General features: G+C 41.9%; 1 protein-coding gene and 1 non-coding gene across 3 annotated transcripts in view; one reads left to right on the top strand and one right to left on the bottom strand.

Moving 5' to 3' along the window:
- The first annotated feature begins 11,417 nt into the window (after nucleotides 1–11,417).
- The window catches only part of LOC118656064 (NXPE family member 3-like), a 64,990-nt gene continuing 55,382 nt past the window's right edge, over nucleotides 11,418–21,025 (top strand). The window contains exon 1 of one of the 2 annotated variants that reach the window (XM_036308808.1): nucleotides 11,418–11,565. The gene's annotated coding sequence lies outside the window, so the exon portion shown is untranslated. Of the gene's footprint in view, nucleotides 11,566–12,043; nucleotides 12,164–21,025 lie in introns of those variants that run through there. The other variant, XM_036308807.1, reaches the window with a different exon arrangement.
- On the bottom strand, nucleotides 13,873–13,976 carry LOC118657137. The gene has a single exon (XR_004967875.1). It is a non-coding gene; the product is annotated as a U6 spliceosomal RNA (small nuclear RNA).

Below are 21,025 nucleotides of genomic sequence, written 5' to 3'. Positions count from 1 at the left end.
CAAACTGTGGATCACTTTGTAGCTCATAGCAGGTAGGCCAGAACTAGTCATAAGCAGTGTCTGACATTAACCTGCACCAAAGTCCCTCCCTAGAAGTCCCAGTACCAACAAACTCAGTGGCAAGCTTCAGACCACAACTGAGCATGATCCAATTAGCTCCACAAGCAGTACACCCAAAGGGAAATCTCAGCAGGCACCGGACCCTGCCGGGGCAAATTCCACTTCAAGAGGTCAGCTCTGACATAGCAGCTTGTGCACTGTGGTTGGGGTCAATCCTCATAGTGAGCCAGCCTGAGGGTTAACCCTACCCATGGACAGACCAACAGCAATCAAGAATCAACGACAACAGGAGGACTTACATAACCCACAAAGGAACATCCTGGTGCACCAAACTCAGGTGATCAGGATGACTGTGCCATTAAGTCCCACAGGACACTGCTACATAAGCCCACCATACCAAGACTGGGAGACATAGAAGATCCACCTAATACACAGAAACAAATAAAGAGAGGCAGTTAAAATAGGGAGACAAAGAAACATATCCCAAATGAAATAACAGGAGAAATCCCCAGAAAAGAAATGGAGGCAAGCAATCTATCAGATACAGAGTTCAAAACAATGGTTTGAACTTAGGGGAAGAATGAATGAACTCAGTGAGAACTTCAACAAAGAGATAGTAAGCATAAAAAAGGACATAGAAGTGGTACATCTACACCATGGAATACTACGCTGCTGTAAAAAAGAAGGAACTTTTACCATTTGCAACAGCATGGATGGACCTGGAAAGCATTATGCTAAGTGAAATAAGCCAGTCAGAGAAAGATAAATATTACATGATCTCACTCATTTGTGGAATATAATGAACAACATAAACTGGTGAACAAAATGAGAGCTAGAAGCATCGAACAGAACATTCAACCTACGAGGGAAGGTGGGAGGGGAGGGTAAGGCGGGTAATAGATCAACCAAAGGACTTGTATGCATGCATATGAGCATAATCAATGGACACAGACAGTAGGGGGGTGAGGGCATGTGCTGGGGGATGGGAGCAGCCAGGGAGAGGTCAATGGGAGAAAAAGGAGACTTGTATAATATTTTAAATAATAAAGAACTTAAATTAAAAAATTTAAATAAAAACTAAGCTTTAATATAAAAAAAGGACACAGAAACCATAGTAAGTATAAAAAAGAACCAGTCATGCCCTAGCCACTTTGGCTCAGTGGATAGAGCATTGGTCTGAGGATTGAAGGGTCTTGAGTTCGATTCCAGTCAAGGGCATGTTCCTCAGTTGCAGGCTCAATCCCTGGCCCAAGTCCAGGCAAATGTGGAATGTAACCAATCAATGTGTCTCTTTCACATTGTGACGTTTCTCTCTCTATCCTTCCATTCTCTCTGAAAATCAATGGAGAAAATATCTTTGGGTGAGGATTAATAAAAACAACAACAAAACAAAAACAAAAATGAACCAGTCAGAAATAAAGAATGCAACATCTTAAATGAATAATACACTAGAAGGAATCAGCAGCAGATTAGATGAAGCAGAGGATCAAATCAGTGATTTGGAAGACAAGGTAACAGAAAACACCCAATCAAAGCAACAAAAAGGAAAATTTCTTAAAATGAGGATAGTTTAAGGGATCTCTATGACAACACCTAGCAAAACAACATCTGCATTGTAGGATATAACAGATGGATAATAAAGAAAGCAAGAGATTGAGAAACTATTTGAAGAAATAATGACTGAAAATTTCTCTAGAAAAAAATACACACAGGTCCATGAAACACAGAGGCCCAAACAAGATGAACTCAAGGAGACTTATACCAAGACACATCATAATTAAAATGCCAAAGGTTAAAGACAAAGGGAGACTCTTAAAAGCAGCAAGACAAAAGCAGTTAGTTACTTACAAGGGATCTCCCATAAGACTGTCAGCTGATATCTCAACAGAAACATTTCAGGCCAGAAGAGACTGACATGAAATATTCAAAGTGATGAAAAGCTAGAACCTACAGCTAAGACTACTCTCCCTAGCAAGGTTATCATTTAAAATGGCAGGAGCCCTAGCCAGTTTGGCTCAGTGGATAGAATGTCAGCCTATGGATTGGAAGGTCCCAGGTTCGATTCCAGTTAAGGGCATGTACCTAGGTTTCAGGCTCCTCCCTGGCCCGGTCTCTGGTTGGGGTGTATGCAGGAGGCAACCAATAGATGTGTTTCTCTCACATCAATATTTCTCTGTCTTTCACTCTCTCTTCCATTCTTTCTAAAAACCAATGGAAAAATATCTTTGGGTAAGGATTAAAAATAAATAAATAAATAAATAAATAAATAAATAAATAAATAAATAAATAAAATACAATGAGTGACCTCATCCTATGTAATAAAAGGCTAATTTGCAAATAGACCAAACAGCAGAGCAACTGAACTGGTTGCTATGATGTGCACTGACCACCAGGGGGCACACGCAGAACATGGCAGGTTTTGGCAGCAGGCAGCAGAGTGCAGAACATGGTGGGCATTGGCTGTGGTGGGATGGTGGAGCAGGTGAGCGGGGGTGCCAGACTAAGGCGGGGCGCCAGTCACTGTCATCAGGGCAAGCCTCTGGTGGTTACTGAAAATTCTTTGTTCCTGTGCACTGTAGTCCCGCCCGGTGCTCACACCTGCAGCTGGTGCCGAAGCCACTGCTCATATCCACTGCCCGCACCAGCACCACTCGCACCCACTACTGGCGCTGGCCCCAATCTCTCTGTGCCATCAGGGGTTGTGAGCAGTGGCTGCCAGCCCTGATTGCTCCTGAGGGCTTCTCCACCTCCCCCTGCTCCTGAGGAGTGATCAGGGCAGCAGCCACTGCTCGCACCCACTGACAGCACTGGCCCTAATAGCTCTGTGCCATCAGTGGGTGCAAGCAGGGCCAGTGCCTTCAGCATGTAGGAGCAGCAGCGGTGGGAGCAGAGCTGCAGGCAGACAGAGGACCAGGGACCGCAGCAGGAGGGGCTGCGCAGGAGGGGCTGAGAACTGCCCCTGTGCCTACCGCAGCCTCGTGGCCCACAGTTCCTTTCAAGGTGCACAAATTTGTGACGGGGCCCCTAGTTAAAAAAAATAAAATAAAATAAAATGGACAGAAAGATAAAGAGCTCTCCAGACAAGAAAAAGCTCAAGGAATTCATTACTACCAAACTAGTATTATACAAAATGTTAAAGGGACTTCAGCCAGAAGAGGAGAGAAAGCTGTCTGTAGCAGGGGCTCCCTTCAGCCAGGAGGAAAAGAGCCTTGGTCAGTACTCCTTTAGGAGTGAGTGGTGCGAGATTTGGCTGAGCCAGCCAGACACCTGGGCAAGGACACAGTGCAGAGGCTCTGCTGCAGCTGTCTGCTGCCAGGTAGTCAGTGTTCCAAACAAAAAAATGGAGCCACAGACTCCCAAAACTCTCTTCCTATCACTCTCAGCATCAATTTCATGCACTGGGCCTCTAGTAATATATAGATGCCTACACAGAGAAGGAGTCCAGCAAATACCATGAATAACCACTGCAGTGAGGCAGTTCAAAAAGGAAATGAAAAATCTCCAGAAAGCAAACTGGGACACATGGAAATATGTGATATGAAAGACAGAATTCAAGATTTCAATTCTCAAAATACTCAACAAGATGTGAGAAAATATAGACAGACAATTTAAAGCACTCAGAAAACAAATTAATGAACAAAATGATTACTTTACCAAAGAGATTGAAGCTTTAAAAAAGAACCAGAAGACATCCTAAAGATGAAGCATTCAATTAAGGAGATCAAGAAATAAACATAGGAAACAGAGCCAATCAGATGAAGTAATATCAAAGATATAAATCTAGAAATGACATAGAAGGAAGAAGAGAGAGACCCGAGCATTAAATTAAAAAGAAAAAAAGAAAGAGCTCTATGAGAACTATCTGACTCCATCAGAAAAAGCAATCTATACTAATAAAAGGGTAATATACTAATTAGACTGGACAGCCAAACGACCTACCAGATGTCCTTCTGGATGACCTTCCAGATGAAGCTATTGATGCGAGGGCCGAGACCCTTGCACAAATTTCGTGCATCAGGCCTCTAGTCTGTATATATAAAAGCCAAGTGACCAGAAAGACCAGAATGACTGTAACGACCGGAACAACCAGTCGCTATGACACATGCTGTGGCCAGCCAACCGGCCCTCCCTCCAGCCAGCCAATTTCCCGTGGCCCCTCCCCCCGGCTGGCCCTACCCCTGGGTCAGCCCCCCCCAACCCCAATTGGGGGCGGGGCCCACCAGCCAACCTCCTGTGGCTGACTGGACCCCACCTGTGCACGAATTTGTGCACTGGGCCTCTAGTATAAGAATAATAGGCATACCAGAAGACAGGGAGAAACAAATGGAGAGCCTATTCAAACAAATACAGTGGGGCCTTGACTTATGAGTGTCCCGACTAACGAGTTTTTTGAGATACCAGCTGTCTCTCGGCCGATTTTTTGCATTGAGTTGATAGAGTAATTTGAGTTAATGAGCTCCTTAACGAGTTCGGTCTTGGAACGAATTAAACTCGTAAGTCAATGCCCCACTGTAGTGGATGGTAATTTTCCAAACCTACAGAACGAACTAGATCCTTAAATCCAAGAAGGAAACAGAACACAGTTACTTTAATCCAAAGAGGCCCTCTTCAAGTGGAGTTCATTCCAGGGGCACAAGGATGGCTCAACATATGTAAATCAATCAATGTAATACACCATATTAACAGAAGAAAGGATAAAAATCAAATAATCTTATCAATAGCTGCAGAAAAGGCATTTGATAAGCTACAAAATCCAGTTATGATTAAAATACTCAAGACAATAGGAATAGAAGGAAAGTACTTCAATAAAATAAAGGCCATATATGACAAACCCTCAACCAATATTATACTCAATGGTGAAAAACTGAAAGCTTTTCCTCTAAAATCCGGAACAAGGATGCCTACTCTTACCACTTTTATTCAACATAGTTCTGGAAGTTCTAGCCAGAGCAGTAAGGCAAGAGAAACAAATAAAATGCATCTAAATCAGGAAGGAAGACAAAAGGAAAGACTAAAGGTGTCAAAAGAAGCAAAAGCATATAGATGTCACAATCCACAAGGTGAAAAGGTTACAAAAGCCAGAAATGGTAGCTAAGAGTGGAAATGATGGCATATGACAAAGAGCTCAGACTTACAACAGGTTGTCTCAGAGTGTGTACCATGGAATGTCTTCTGAGAGATTCCTATCCCCAAATAGTAGGTTTCACACATTGGATGTTACAGATCACTCATTTTTTTCTTAGATCACTCTTATTTGGCCACTCCCAACCATTCTCTACACCCACAGCTCATCACCCCTTCATATGTAGAGAATGAGGCACCACCACATGGGTCAGTTAACCAGGCCCTAGAGCATGAGTTTCCACCCCCTAACCCCAGGCTGTCACTTATAATCTGGAAATGTACTTTTACTTTATTTTTTCAATATATTTTTATTGATTTCAGAGAGGAAGGGAGAGGGAGAGAGAGATAGAAACGTCAATGATAAGAGAGAATCATTGATTGGCTGCCTCCTGCATGCCCCGACTGGGGATCAAGTCCACAATCTGGGCATGTGCCCTTGACCAGAATCAAACCCAGTACTCTTCAGTCCACAGGCTGACACTCTACCCACTTAGCCAAACTGGCTAGGGCTGTACTTTTACTTTTACCTTCGTTTTAAGAATGGCATAGATAAGAGTCCTGAACAAAGGTATTTAGATGCAAATATAGACAGTACAAATGGGCCCAAGGAGTGGTTCGAATTTGTGATTTAACATGAACATATTTCAGCAACAAAACTTGTTTTCAAAGGGAACTAACTATGTGAAGGAAAGTAGTTTAATATAACTTCACATTTTCTTTTTCTTTTTTAATTGTTTTATTGCTTAAAGTATTACAAAGAGTATTACATATGTCTCCTTTTTTTCCCCGCCCTTAACAATCCCCCGGCCCCCCCTACCCGCCAGTGTCTTATGTCCATTGGCTATGCTTATATGCATGCATACAAGTCCTTCGGTTGATCTCTTACCCCCCTCCCCCACCCCCCTGCCCCTCAACCCTCCCTGGCTTTCCCGCTGTAGTTTGACAGTCTGTTTGAGGCAGCTCTCCCTCTGTATCTATTTTTGTTCATAAGTTTATAATGGTCTTTATTATCCATGAATGAGTGAGATCATGTGGTGTTTTTCCTTCATTGACTGGCTTATTTCACTTAGCATAATGCTCTCCAGTTCCATCCATGACGTTGCAAATGGTAAGAGTTCCTTCTTTTTTACAGCAGCATAGTATTCCATCATGTAGATGTACCACAGTTTTCTAATCCATTCATCTACTGATGGGCACTTAGGCTGTTTCCAGATCTTAACTATGGTGAATTGTGCTGCTATGAACATATGGGTGCATATATCCTTCCTGATTGGTGTTTCTGGTTTCTTGGGATATATTCCTAGAAGTGGGATCACAGGGTCAAATGGGAGTTCCATTTTCAGTTTTTTGAGGAAACTCCATACTGTCTTCCATAGTGGCTGCACCAGTCTGCATTCCCACCTGCAGTGCACAAGTGTTCCTTTTTCTCCACATCCTCTCCAGCACTTGTCGTTTGTTGATTTGTTGATGATAGCCAGTCTGACAGGTGTGAGATGGTACCTCATTGTTGTTTTGATTTGCATCTCTCGGATGATTAGTGACTTTGAGCATGTTTTCATATGTCTCTTGGCTTTCTGAATGTCCTCTTTTGAAAGGTGTCTATTTAGGTCCTTTGCCCATTTTTTGATTGGATTGTTTATCTTCCTTTTGTTAAGTTGTATGAGTTCCCTATAAATTTTGGAGATTAAGCCCTTATCAGATATGACATTAGCAAATATGTTTTCCCACGCAGTGGGCTTTCTTGTTGTTTTGTTAACTTCACATTTTCTATTTGTCATAATAGACTTTAAATATCAGGATTTCAAAGTATGGCCTGCTTTAAACAATAGTGCAAACTATAAAGTAGATTTAGGAAAATAAAGCTGAGATGTGTATTATTACTAGAAAACCAAACAAATTTACATTTTAACATCAAAGTCAACATTTTTAAAAGGCCATTTTAGTGCATTTTAAAAATATCTTCTTGCCCAGCCGGTGTGGCTCAGTGATTGAATGTCGACCTATGTATGAATCATGAGGTCACAGTTCAATTCCTGGGCAGGGCACATGCCTGGGTTACAGGCTCGATCCCATGTGGGGGGCATGCAGGAGGCAGCTGACCCATGATTCTCTCTCATCATTGATGTTTCTGTCTCTCTCTCCCTCCTTTTTCCTCTCTGAAATCAATAAAAAAAATATTTAAAAAAATAAAAATATCTTCTTAAATAAAAAATAATATTATCTTCCAAAAATATTATTTATGGAAGAGTTTATTCTGATAAAAACTGTTTAAATTTTGGCTTTTTTTTTCTTTAAGCATTTCTTGGCCTCTTGGGAAAAAACGATTATTAATACAATGAATTTTTATTGTGAAGCAGTGTAATTAAAACATGTCACAAAATTTATGTTGCTTTTATGAAATATATCTGAGTTCTATACTATTTTTCTATATTCAGTTTACATACCTCATGGTTTCATATTCTTCTTCTTACAATTTTATGACACATATAGCCATAACTACAGCCTCAAATTGTCTAGAGATAATTTTTTTAAATATATATTTTTATTGATTTCAGAGAGAGGAAGGGAGAGGGAGAGAATCATAAATGATGAGAGAGCATTATCGATCAGCTGCCTTCTGTATGCCCCCTACTGGGAATCAAATCCACAACCCAGGCATGTGCCCTGACTGGGAATCTAACCGTGAGCTCCTGGTTCATGGGTTGATGCTTAACTATTGAGCCACACTGGCCGGGCTAGAGATAATTTTTTAAGTATCAAAATAAGTTTTGTTCTTAATTTTTTTCATTTTATAATTATATGTAACTAGAGGCCCAGTGCATGAATTCGTGCATGGGTGGGGTCCCTTGGCCTGGCCAGCGATTGGGGCCAATCGGGGCCATCTCGCCCAGTCCCAATCAGGGCCAATCAGGGACTGCAGGAGGGCTCCAGGGCATGTCCAGCCCTCTCACCCAGTCCCAATTGGCCAGACCCCAGCAGCAAGCTAACCTACCAGTCTGAGTGTCTGCCCCCTGGTGGTCAGTGCACGTCATAGTGACTGGTCAAGCAGCTGACCAAATGGTCATCCAGTCAGACACTTAGCATATTACACTTTTATTATATAGGATTGTATAATTTATAATTGCATCAGCTTAGCTGATTAATAGTCTCAAGGTACTGTAGAGCAAATGTGCATTATCTCAAGGGGTAAATATACTTCATAGGCAATCACAAGTTCTCCTGAAGCCATGAATGGTTGCATTCATAAACCAGCAGCATCACTACACCACTGGTCAAAGTCTCATAATCCTGGGAAGCAGGCCTTTGTACAAAGCTAAAATCCTTTCTTCCTGATAGACTGCTGCCATTGTTTTAAAACAGGCTCTGTATTGATCTCTCTATTAACTGGCTGAAGCCCTTGAATTCTACTTTTGGCAACAAAAAATGGGATGTTAATGATTGAGGCTATTGTGCCCACTAGAAGACCAATCCCAAATTTTCTCAAAAACTCCAAGGTTGGAACCTTATAGATAGGAACAATGCTTTTGACGTAGTAGAAACCAAAATAAGCCATGTTGAAATCTCCATCACATCCCAAAGTTGCTGTAAATCCTTTGTTGAGGCCCTGTAGTCCCAAGTCTTCCTTCTTAATGGTGTATCTTGCTTAACTCATAGAGGATGGTTGCTCCTCAGGCTGACAAAATAGGAAAAACCATAATTACTGTACAATAACCAGGGTGTTACGTCTGGGGGTGGGGAGTGGGGGAAAGACATGTTGCCTAAGAACCTCACAGTAGTGGCAGAGTTACTACCTGCAGCCCGGCCAGCATGACTCAGTGGTTGAGTGCCGACCTATGAACCAGGAGGACACAATTCAATTCCCGGCCAGGGCACATGCCAGGGATGCGGGCTCAATCCCCAGTGTGGGGCATGCAGGAGGCAGCTGATCAATGAGCTCTCTCATCATTGATGTTTCTATCTCTCCCTTCCTCTCTGAAATCAATAAAAATATTGTTAGGTTTCATCAGATAATTGAACCAATACCCCCTCCCCTGGGAACTGACCTTTAGGCCATTTCACAATGGACATTCCACTTGCTTAGAACACATTCCACTTGCTAAGATTATTATCTCTCCCCTCCAGAGTTTCCCAGAATCCAGGCCTGAACAGAGAATTCTCCGCCCAGAAAAAAAACCTGCCTAGAGTCCTTTAAAAACCTCTGACACCCTGTCTTTGGGGGCTGGCGCTATTTTGGGGCTCAGCCCATTTGGTATTCAGATGACCTAATCCTATATAATAAAACCCTAATATGCAAGTCGACTGAATGGCAGAACAACCGGTCGCTATGACATGCACTGACCACCAGGGGGCAGACGCTCAACCAGGGAGGCTCCTGCACTGAGTGTCTTCCCCCTGAGAGGGAAGTGACTGGTGGCGGTGATCAGGGGGGTGGGGCAGGCCAGAAGGCTGCACCAGGACACCAGCCAAGGTGGGTGCCAGCAGGGGCCCCACGATTGCCTGCCCACTGGTCACCCCATAGATGGCCAGGCCTAGGGACCCTACCCTATATATTGGAAACAATCTCTTAGATTTAAAAATTAAAACCTGTAAGGTTTTACCCTACCCTACTCTAACACTGAAAAAAACAGGATGATGCAGTGATGACATGCATGGACTCTGTCTTGTACATTTTGTGGTTAGCCCTGATTCTGACACTTATAACTGTGTAACACAGCCAATTACTTAACTTCTCTCTGCTTCAGTTTTCCACCCATAAGATGGGGAAAATGGTACTACTGCCTCAGAAGGATCATGTTATGTACTACTTTTTATAATCAGGGCAAAAAAATGTAGCTGCCCATACAGCAGCAAGATGCCTTTCACCTGTATGAAAACTATGGTCATTGGTGCATGCAGCGTCCCGGATTGTGAGAGGATGCAGGCCGGGCTGAGAGACTCTCTCCTCCCCCACCCCCATGCACAAATTTCATGCACAGGGCCTCTAGTAAATTTATAATCCCTTACTTCTTTGGCCTCATGCGATCCTCCTTCAAATATATATTTTTTTTAAAGAAAGAAAACTTGGACCTCAGCAGGTGTCTTCCCTAAAGTCAGGGGTAAGTGGATTCTCCTTTTACAAGGAGGTCCCTTGGCCTTGTGGGGGCTTTATGTGCTGTGGGGACTTGATAAACAAGTTTCCAGTTAACATTAGTTTCTCCTTGTCAATAACTGCAAATGTTCTGGGTGGTTATTTTGAGAATTAGTTTCCTAGACATCTGATTGGACCCTGTAGCTTAGTGGACACCAGTGTGTCAGATTGGGGGTACAGGAAACATTGTTAGAAGAAGTGTTTGGATATATCAGAGATAGGACAGAATTATTTTGTTCAAGTTTATTGATATATTTGTTGGATGTAATATAATGACAGCAGAGTTCTGTAAGGGTCTTGCATAAGAGCCTCAAAACTGACCAGTTATTAGTCTGATTAACAAATAGGATGAGGTTGGTGCAAGAAAAGTTGCTAGAAACGGAAAGGAAGCTTACTAAAAAAGTACTAGCTTTTTCAAAATTATTTTGGGACCCTGCTAGTAGAGTTAGATTTAACTTGAGGGCTGTAGATTGAAAAATAAGGAGGGAGGGTTCCTGTGGTCGGCTGTTTATGGCAGATCCAGCAATCAGAAAGTTCATTTCCATCAGCAACGATATTGGGAACGTTTAGTAGTGTATTACTCTTCCATTCTTTTCATAGGGGTCTTGAGTAGGGTAGGGATATGAAAACAAGAAGGATAAATATTGTTGGTTAAAATGTGAATAATTTGAGTGGAGTGGAGGACTTGGGACTTTATTTGATAAGGATTAAATCCAACAAGGACAGTTCCTTATTGGATTTAATCCTTATCAAATAAAGTCCCAAGTCCTCTTCCTGGGGGATGGAGGCTGGGCGTACCGACAGGCTGGGAGAACGAGTGTTAGAAATATGAGGAAGACAATTACACTAAGGCCCAGCCATTACATGACTTATTTGTAACAGGTTCTTGTTTCTTGAAAAGGAGTTTGAGGTCCCCGATGGGTTCATAAGAGTAGGTCTCAGAAAAAAAAACACACACACAAAACAAAACAAAACAAGAGTAGGTCTGAGGTTGTGGTTTCTGTGGGGACTCACCGGAAGCATGTTTAATTTGAGATCTGTGAACGGAACTGGCTATGTCCCTGGGAGATTTGCTGCAGTTGGGGTGCTCAGTCGGACTTGATGTGAGCCCTTCCATCTGGGCTGTAGCTGGGACTTAGGACAGTCGTCCCTCCCGGTTTTTAACTAGACCTTGTCCCCCGGTTGAACTTATCTGTCCTAGATGAATGGTGTAAGACACCAGCTGGAAGACCTGAGAAAGGCCTCTGCCACAGGTGAGTGCAAAAGGGCTAGCTTGCCATTTTTCTTTAGGAGTTCACGTTTCTTGGCATAGCTTGGCTAGAGTCCTTTTTAGGGTTTGATCAGCTTTTTTCTACCTTATTTGAGGATTGAGGTCTCCATGATGAGTATAAGCGATAGTTGATTCGTACGCTTGAGCTAGCTGTTATGTAATTTGGCTACTACAGAGGGTCCATTGTCACTCTGGAAGCTTCTTGGTAGTCCAAACCTAGGTAAGATTTTTCGAAGTAAGTACTTGGCTATTTTAGTAGCTTTTTGTGTGCTGGTAGAAAGGCTTTAATCGACCCAGTAAAAGTGTTGACAAATACTAGCAAATATTTACATCTAGCTTTAGGAGGCATCTGAGTGCAATTGATTTGCCACCCTTTCCCAGAGTATGTACCCTGGTTTGTATTGGTGCCAGGAGGGGAGGAGGAGGAAGGCAACTCGAGTTTATTTTGGAGCAAAGTACATCCTTGGGTCACATCCTGTACTGCTTTGTAACGCTCTCATATCATAACCAGCTGGGAGACAAGGATAGCAAGAACACCTCTCCTTATGTGAGTGCCATCATGGAGCATTTTAAGGTTTGAGGTAACAAATGTTTATTATCCCTTGATATCCAGCCTGCCCGTCTGTAGAGAATCCATTCTTTAAGGCCAAAGAGATTTCCTCGTGATGTAGAAGGGGCCTTCTGGTGGCTGAGGGAGGTCAGGGGGCAGAGCTGCCTTTAGGGTGATTGAGGAAGACCATGTTGTTATATTAGCTGCCTGATCTACCAATGTAATGCCTTTGATTATATCTGTGTTTCCTTTTGGCGGCCCTGGCAGTGTATCGTTGCTATTTCTTGGGGAAGTGTTACAGTTGCCAGGAGTTCTAAATTCCTATATCAGTGATGGCGAACCTTTTGAGCTCGGTGTGTCAGCATTTTGAAAAACCCTAATTTAACTCTGGTGCCATGTCACATATAGAAATTTTTTTTAAAATATATTTTATTGATTTTTTACAGAGAGGAAGGGAGAGGGACAGAGAGTTAGAAACATTGATGAGAGAGAAACATCGATCAGCTGCCTCCCTCACACCCCCCACTGGGGATGTGCCCGCAACCAAGGCACATGCCCTTGAGGGGAATTGAACCTGGGACCCTTGAGTCCGCAGGCCGACGCTCTATCCACTGAGCCAAACCGGTCAGAGCTAGAAATTTTTTGATATTTGCAACCATAGTAAAACAAAGACTTATTTTTTGATATTTATTTGATATATTTAAATGTCATTTAACAAAGAAAAATCAACCAAAAAAATGAGTTCGCGTGTCACCTCTGACACGTGTGTCATAGGTTTGCCATCACTGTCCTATATGATGATTTATGGTGGAATTTTTAGCTGTTCAAGGTGCTCTTTCTTTCCAAATAGCAGCATGGGCATGTAATATGAGAAACCCATACTTTGAGTCAGTGTAGATATTAACTCAGATGTTTTCCCCTAGTTGTAAGGCCTTAGTGCAGTGGTTCTCAACCTGTGGGTCACGAACCCCTTTGGCGGTCGCCTAAGACCATCCTGCATATCAGATATTTACATTACGATTCATAACAGTAGCAAAATTACAGTTATGAAGTAGCAACGAAAATAATTTTATGGTTGGGTCACAACATGAGGAACTGTATTTAAAGGGCCATGAGGAACTGTATTTAAAGGGCCACTGCCTTAGTGAGTGCTGTGAGTTCAGCTTTTTGGGCCGAAGTCGTAGGGGGCAGGCTTTTGCTTTTACTGTTTCTTGAAGACTGACAATGGCATACCTGCCTTTTTGACCCCATTTTGTGTAAAATGATTGCCATACGGAAACTATTCTGCTTCAGATTTAGGTAAAGGTTCATCTTTTAGGTCAGGCCTGCTGGACTTGTTCAATAGTTTCTATGCATTGGTGTGTGACCTGGTGGGCTAGCCTCCTATTACTAGGAGGGTAGTAGGATTGAGAGTTTGGCAAGGCTTTAGGGTTAATTCAGGAGAGTCAAGGAGAGCCTGCTATTTATTTAAGCCTTCCTCCCGGGAGCCATTGATAACCCTTTATTTACTTGATGGGGGGCTTTCAGTGCCTGCCCTAGGTAAGTTTATCGACCTCTCCTACCAGGAGAGCAGTGGCAGCTACAGCTGGTTACCAATGAGGCCAGCTGGCTACTATAGCAACATCCAGCGTTTTGAAAAGTAAGCTAGGAGTCCAATTGAAATTTTGGGTGGGGACTCCACATGTTATTTCCTGTCTTTCCGCTATATGCAAAGTAACCCATTTTTCTTTCCTTTTTGTTTTAAATATAAAATGCTTCACAAATTTGCGCGTCATCCTTGCGCAAGGGCCATCCTAATCTCTGTATCGTTTGAATTTTAGTATATGTGCTGCGGAAGTGAGCACAGTAATCTGTTTTTCTTAATTTGGCATGACTAAACAGATCCACTGCTCAATTTCACTTTTAATTTCTCAAGGGCACGTTGGCCTTCAGGGGTCCAGTCTACTGGCCCTTTGTCGTCTTCTTTTAAAGCCTTATATAGAGGGTTAGCACTGAGCCCCAAACCTGGGATCCACAGGTGGCAGAAGCCAGCGATTCCTAAAAATTCTCCAAGCTGTTGGCTACTTTTTGGGATGCTGAGAGCCAGTATGGCTTGTTTCCTTTGAGGTGACAGTCTGGGCTTCTGAGGTAAGCAGGTACCCCAGATATGGGACCCGTGGAAGGTTATTTGGGCCTTTTGGGGAGATACTTTATATCCTCTATTTACGAGGAAGTAAATACCAGGATGGAATTTTTATCTGAGTTTTCTGCGTTAGTACTAGAAATTAGTATCATCACCATATTGTGGGAGGGTCCTGTTGGTCAACTGGGGTTCTCTTAATTTCTTGGCTTAAGAATTTCCAAACAAATGGGGACTGTCCCTAAAGCCCTGAGGGAGTACAGTCCATGAATATTGGCAGGTCTCCCTAGTTTGGGGGTTAGGCCATTCAAATGTGAACAAGTACTGGGAATCAGGATGAAGGGGGATGCAGAAAAAGGCATCCTTTAAATTCAATACAGTAAAATATTTGGCTTCTCCTGGGATTTAAGATAGTGTATGGGTTCGGAACTATAGGATGTACCGGCATTACAATCTTATTTACAGCCCTTAGGTCTTTCACAAACTGGTATTTGCCATTTGGCTTTTGTACTAGGAGAAGAGGGGTATTGCTTGGGGACTGGCAGGGCCTGAGAAGCCCATGCTTTATATATACACTGAGTGGCCAGATTATTATGACCACCCCATCAGTACTTCATTGACACTTCCAAAAATACTGAATATTGAAAACTTCCTAAGCAAATACCCTCAAGGTTTTATTATTATTATTATTATTATTATTATTTGCATAACTAATTCACTTCATTGTACTGATGCGGTGGTCATAATAATCTGGCCACTCAGTGTATATTTAATGAGAGGGTCGATCCCTTTTATGGCCTTAGGTCTTAAAGGGTGCTGTCTTTTTTTAGGGTAGGGTGCCCCTGGTTTTGCTCCTATTGCCCTGCCCGGTATTCCAGTTTTCCATACCTCAGGATTGACTTAGAAGAGGACAGATTCTAGAACAAGCATGTCAAACTCATGGCCCACAATGAATATTTTTGCAGCCCGACCAATATAATGGTCTGTAAGAAACGTTTTAATAAAAATTTCGTAACTTCATTTTTACAATATCCTGTTATACATAATTATTAATAACGAACTACAATGTTTGCTAATGACTGATTACTATAATCGTGTTGCATTCATTTTCCTTACGTGGCTTACACGCAGGCGCACCATTTCTCTCCACTAATACTAGCGGCAAATATCTTAGCAGCCGATTGCCACATCAGTCTTGTACTGACTTGTTTGGTGTGGGCAACAGGAAATATTTCGCTTTCGGAAAACAAGGAAAATAGGCTTATTTGAGTTAAGCTTATTCATTTGTGCAGTTATTCGGTGTCTGGTAAGTTGATGCTCAAGAAAAAATATTAATTTTTATTAAAATGTTCTATTATTTTATGTTGACGATTACTTGTTTATTTTAGCCCTTTGTATTCAGCATGTCTCTATTGAAATAAACCTACGTTTCTATGAAAATTGAAGCTTTTGTTTTTTTGCGGCTCACGTAAACTTAAACCTTGTTTATTTGGCCCGTGTTAGCCTTTGAGTTTGATAAGCTTGTTCTAGAATATTATTAATTTTTGGTTCAGGGTGAGAAGTTAGGTTGGCCATCAGGAGTAACAATGAGAGTTTATTATCGTCTATGGTCATTTCTAGACTAGACAAGCTGTCCCTCCCTAACTAATAAGAGAATCGAGCACCCTGGAACTGCAAGAAAAGTATGACTACAAGTGAGATTCCCAAGGCAGCAGCCGAGGGGTTGAATGAAATGGATGCCCATTCACCCCAGTGATCCAATGGGTTTTGGAAGAAAGAGGCCCTGGTGAGTGAGTCAGCAGAGTAAGCAGTCCCTGTGTCTAATACAAATGAATGGGCTTACCTGTCACATCAGTCACAGGAGACTCCTCTGGTGTGATGGTTTCAGATGGTTGGTGGGGGCAGTAGGAGGCCTCAGGCACCATCAGTTCTCAGGTGTTTTAAACATCATTGGTTTGAGGCACTAAGCTCCCTTAGAAGCCTAGGACACTCACTTTTCCAAAGGCCTTTCCTGGTGCAGATAGGGCATGGTCCTGGAGGTAGTCGGTCCTGAGTTAGTTGTAGGCACTCCTTTAGGTGTCCTTCTTGTCTACAGGACGAGCAAAGGATTTAAAGCTGCGGCTATCAAGTAATTATGCCTTTTGTTTCCATCTGGTGGCTTTTTTGCTCTTCCTCTTCCCTGTCTTGGTTGCTAAAAACACTGAAAGCTATCTCTATCCGTTGCTCAGTGCAGATCTGCAGTCCCAAGGCTAGTTTATGTAACTTTCTCAGGCTGACTGGGCTTGCCTCCTGGATAAAAGGCATTTCCTGAAGTGCTGGGCCCTTAACAGACTCAGGGTGGATTTTGTGTACTTTCCTAATGCTTTTGTTAATCATACCGGGAAAAGGGTGGAGTTCAATCTTTTCTTTTTAAAGTAATCTCTTTTCCAGTCAATGAAGGAAAAATACCACATGATCTCACTCATTCATGGATAATAGAGACCATTATAAACTTTTGAACAATAATAGATACAGAGGCAGAGCTGCCTCAAACAGATTGTCAAACTGCAGCGGGAAGGCCAGGGAGGGTTGGGGGGCAGGAGGTAGGGGGGTAAGAGATCAACTAAAGGACTTGTATGCATGCATATAAGCATAACCAATGGACATAAGACACTGGGGGATAGGGGAGGCTGGGGGACTGTCTAGGGCGGGGGGATAAAATGGACACATATGTAATACCCTTTGTAATACTTTAAGCAATAAATTTAAAAAAAAATAAAAAATAAATAAAAAATAAAGTAATCTCTTTTATTTTGTCATAATTAACAGGCTTAATAGTATATTTTGTCATCCCTTCTATGAGATGAGATAAGTAACTACTAGTATATAGGTCCAGCGGTCCTTGTCCTCTGGTTTTTCATCTGTCCCAGTTTGATAGACTTAATTAGGGTCCTGATCTGTGTGTGCATCTCCCCCAGTCTGTATATGCAATGTTGATTTAGCATGATGACTGGCAAATTTATCAGAATAAGCCCTAGCATCTTCTATTATGACTGCTTTTCATTTACAGTGCAGCAGTGGAAGAGAACAGTCTGTAAATCACTCCATTAGTTCATAATGTTACCGATGAGTTTGGGTTCTTGTCTCCTGATATAAAAGAATTTAGACCAGGGACACTGATAAAAGCAAAGGCAGATTTATTGAGGTTCTTCAGAGGGTGAGAGCACTGAGATAGGGCCTCAGGATCTATGCCCCAAAGGTGGGGTTTAAATCAGGGTGTCGGTTGGCTGGCTCTAAACTTGTTTGGAATACGGCTGTCCCAGTATACTCAGCAACTCGAATCGTTCTGGGATTATGCAGCACTTATTATGAGATGCAGGAAGGGACTTTCCCAGCTAGTTCCTGAAACTCTCAAAGCTTTTAAGGTCATTAATGAGCTGTGATTGATGGCTTGACTTTGGATTTAAAAAAAAAAAAATTTAGCCCTAGTCGGTTTGGCTCAGTGGATTCCAGTCAAGGGCATGTAGCTTGCTTGGAGGCTCCCTGGCCCTGGTCCGGGTGCGTACAGGAGGCAACCAATCGGGGTATCTCTCACATCAATGTTTCTCTCTGTCTCTCCCTCTCCTTTCCACTCTCTCTACAAATCAATGGAAAAATATCCTCAAGTGTGGATTAATAATAATAAAAAATAATGCTTATAAAAAATATTTAAAAGAAGTCAGGGTAGTTCCTAGACCACTGTTTTAGAACTACCAGTTGATAACTGCCATAATTCTGGCAGCGTTTAACTTGATAGAGCAATTTGTTCTGGTAGGGCTTGACTCGGTGCAATTTTGGGGAACATTTTATTCTACCTGTTTCAGTAAATCAGTGTGATTAAACCCCTGTGTGAATTTGCTAGTATCTTTGGAAAACCAACCGAGTTTTTGTTTGCAAGGGGCCAGATCAGACATAAAAAAGGGAACATGTATCCAAATAGTTTCTTTACCAGGCTTCCTGTTAGCTACTTCCCTCAGAGACAACATGCTAGGGTTTGGATGATTTTGAGTTCCCCTCCTGGTAGTGACAGGGCTACAAGTTAGGGTGAGCGCTAGCAGTTCTGTAGTGGAGGAGGGGTTATATGGAGCAGCTGTACTTTGAGTGAAGGCAGTGAAGTGAGCTGGGAAGCAGGCTGTTCCACCCTCTGGATGGATTCTGTTTTATCTATGAGAGACAGAAGCCAGCTTCTTGCAGGGGCTGTGAGGAAGGTGAGCTTTAACTCATAAGACATTGTGACAATTAAGGAATATCCTAGAAGACTTCCTTAAATCCTTATCTTGGTAAAGGGCCATAAATATCTGAATATAAGGGTTTTCACTCCATTTGTCTTCATTTTTGCAAAAACAAATCTAATTGGAGAATAGTGTCATAATTCAGTGTTCCATTTACAGGCGAGACTTCCCTGTCCCTGAGATTGTATTGAGGTCTGGTGACATTACAACAGAAAAGGATGATTTTTTTTTCTTTTGATCATTGCCCTTAAAGGTCAATCAATTGTTAAGGAGCCACCCTAGCGGGTAATCTTGGGGAATGCTGCTGGCACAACCCATTTTGTCTCTTTTTTACCTGGTCAATACAGCTGATGACTGATTATGAAGCTTCCAGTACCAGGAGGTTGGTCATGAGATAAAGTGTAAATTCAGTTATTCCTTAGAGTTCTGTAAATGTTTGTCTAATTTGAAGGGATCATTTAAAAATTTACTTTTCAGAAATCTATAATTTAGAAGCATCAGAATAAGGCAATGACTGTAGATTTGATTATAATGCAATTGACAAAAACTTCAGACTTTTTATATAATCTCTAGAACATCTACTTTAATAGTAAAAATATATGTATACAAATAGAACATAGTTATTATTTCTTTATTTGACAAAGCTTCCCATGTACTTCAAACATATCAAATAGGCCTGATTAGTCTAAAATTTCTCTTTTGTAAGGAGAAAGAACAAATCCTTGAGGTATTCCAGGGGCACATTGGAATAACTTAAAGCTATTTCTAGGTTAAGAAAAAGTCTCCTGTTAAAACTTCAACCCTGGGAAGTTTGTCAAACACATTTGACCAAAAAGATTATATCATTATGAAATAACACTAAATTATTTATTACCCAAAGTGACAATAAAAGGTATGAACATAAATACTGGCTAGTAAAACTATAGTTTTTAGAATGGAGAAAGATAAACTCAAAAGTTTCAAGTTACCAATAGACTTTAGAAAACTATGTCTAGGCATATATATAACTAGAGGCCCAGTGCACAAAATTTGTGCATGGGGGGGGATTGCCCCCATCCTGATGCCCCCCTCCGGGTCAGGTGGCATGGTGGGCCTGTGCGCCCCTCTGTCGGGGGGGCCACCCCCCGCAGTAGCCTCATGTCCCAGTGATGCAAGTCCCCACCCCTGTCCCCGCCCACCAGCTCCTGTGTACGCGCAGCCTGTTAAACGGTCGTGACTGGGACACTGTTAGGACCAATTAGCATATTACCTCTTTATATATATATAGATTGTTACTAAAAAGCTTACCAAAAACTTTTCATTTCAGTTACATTTATTTATTAGTTCTTAACAACTACATGAGATTTTAAAGTCAATTATTACCCAAACCATTTTATTGACAAATTTTGTAGCAGAGATAACTAACATGAACTTATTTTTGTAATCCCAGGTAAAACAAACATATATCATGTTAATCACTCTAAAAGACATTAACTAAACTTAAACTAGCTTTAGTATCAAATATTTTTGTTCAGACCATAGAATCCTGAAAAAATATTTGGGATAGTTTTTCTTTTTTACCATACACATAAACAGTATCTATCTATATATAAAAGGCTAATATGCTAATTGTCCCTCCAACCATCCAACCAGTTGCTATGATGTACACTGACCACCATGGGGCAGACGCTCAATGTAGGAGCTGCCATGATATGCACTGGCCATTTACAAAGAAATGGCACTGTGGACCTGGCGCCAACAAAGCAACACTCAGCTTCCTCCAAGTGGGACAGGCCCCCCCACCACCCCGGAGCCACAGCCCACCAAATTAGAGCCAACACTGCCAAGATCCCCTGGCACAAAATGCAGCCCACAGCCCAGCCCAACCCAGAAATAGTCTCTGTGGGTGCCAGGTAATGATGTCATGTAGCAACACCCAGCTTCCTCTCCCTAGTGCAGTGGTTCTCAACCTTGGCTGCACATTAGAATCACCTGGGAATCTTTTTAAAATCCTGATTTCTGGGCCTCATCCTCCAGAAATTCTGTTTCTTTGTTATGGGGTGGGGCCACAACATTAATAACAAAGAAACAGAATTTCCGGAGGATGAGGCCCAGAAATCAGGATTTTAAAAAGATTCCCAGGTGATTCTAATGTGCAGCCAAGGTTGAGAACCACTGCTCTAGTGACTAGCCTCCTTGCAGTTTCTTCAGCCCAGGAACACAATGAGCTTTATACCAGGTGCAAACATTTACACCGTAACCAAATATCTGTGAAGCATTTTCCTGTGCCTCATCTCATTTGATCCTCACAGAAGTTCTGAAGTAGGTAGATAGGAGACTCAGTGGAATCCTATTTTCTTTTCATTAGCTGGAAAATGGAGATTTAAAAAGTTTAAAAACTTGACCTGACTGAAAAGAAGTAAGAAATGGTGGACCTTGAAAATGACTTCAGGTTTTCTCACTGTGCAGAATATAGTCAAATACTGCTGCAGTTAAATATTTTACCCTTTATTCTCCCTGTGTGATCTACAATAATAACATGGTT

Source organism: Myotis myotis, unplaced genomic scaffold (assembly GCF_014108235.1).
Source record: "Myotis myotis isolate mMyoMyo1 unplaced genomic scaffold, mMyoMyo1.p scaffold_m19_p_5, whole genome shotgun sequence".
NCBI classification, from domain to species: domain Eukaryota; kingdom Metazoa; phylum Chordata; class Mammalia; order Chiroptera; family Vespertilionidae; genus Myotis; species Myotis myotis.
The sequence above is the reverse complement of the archived record's forward strand: the minus strand, read 5'-3'. Positions and strand labels throughout refer to the sequence as shown.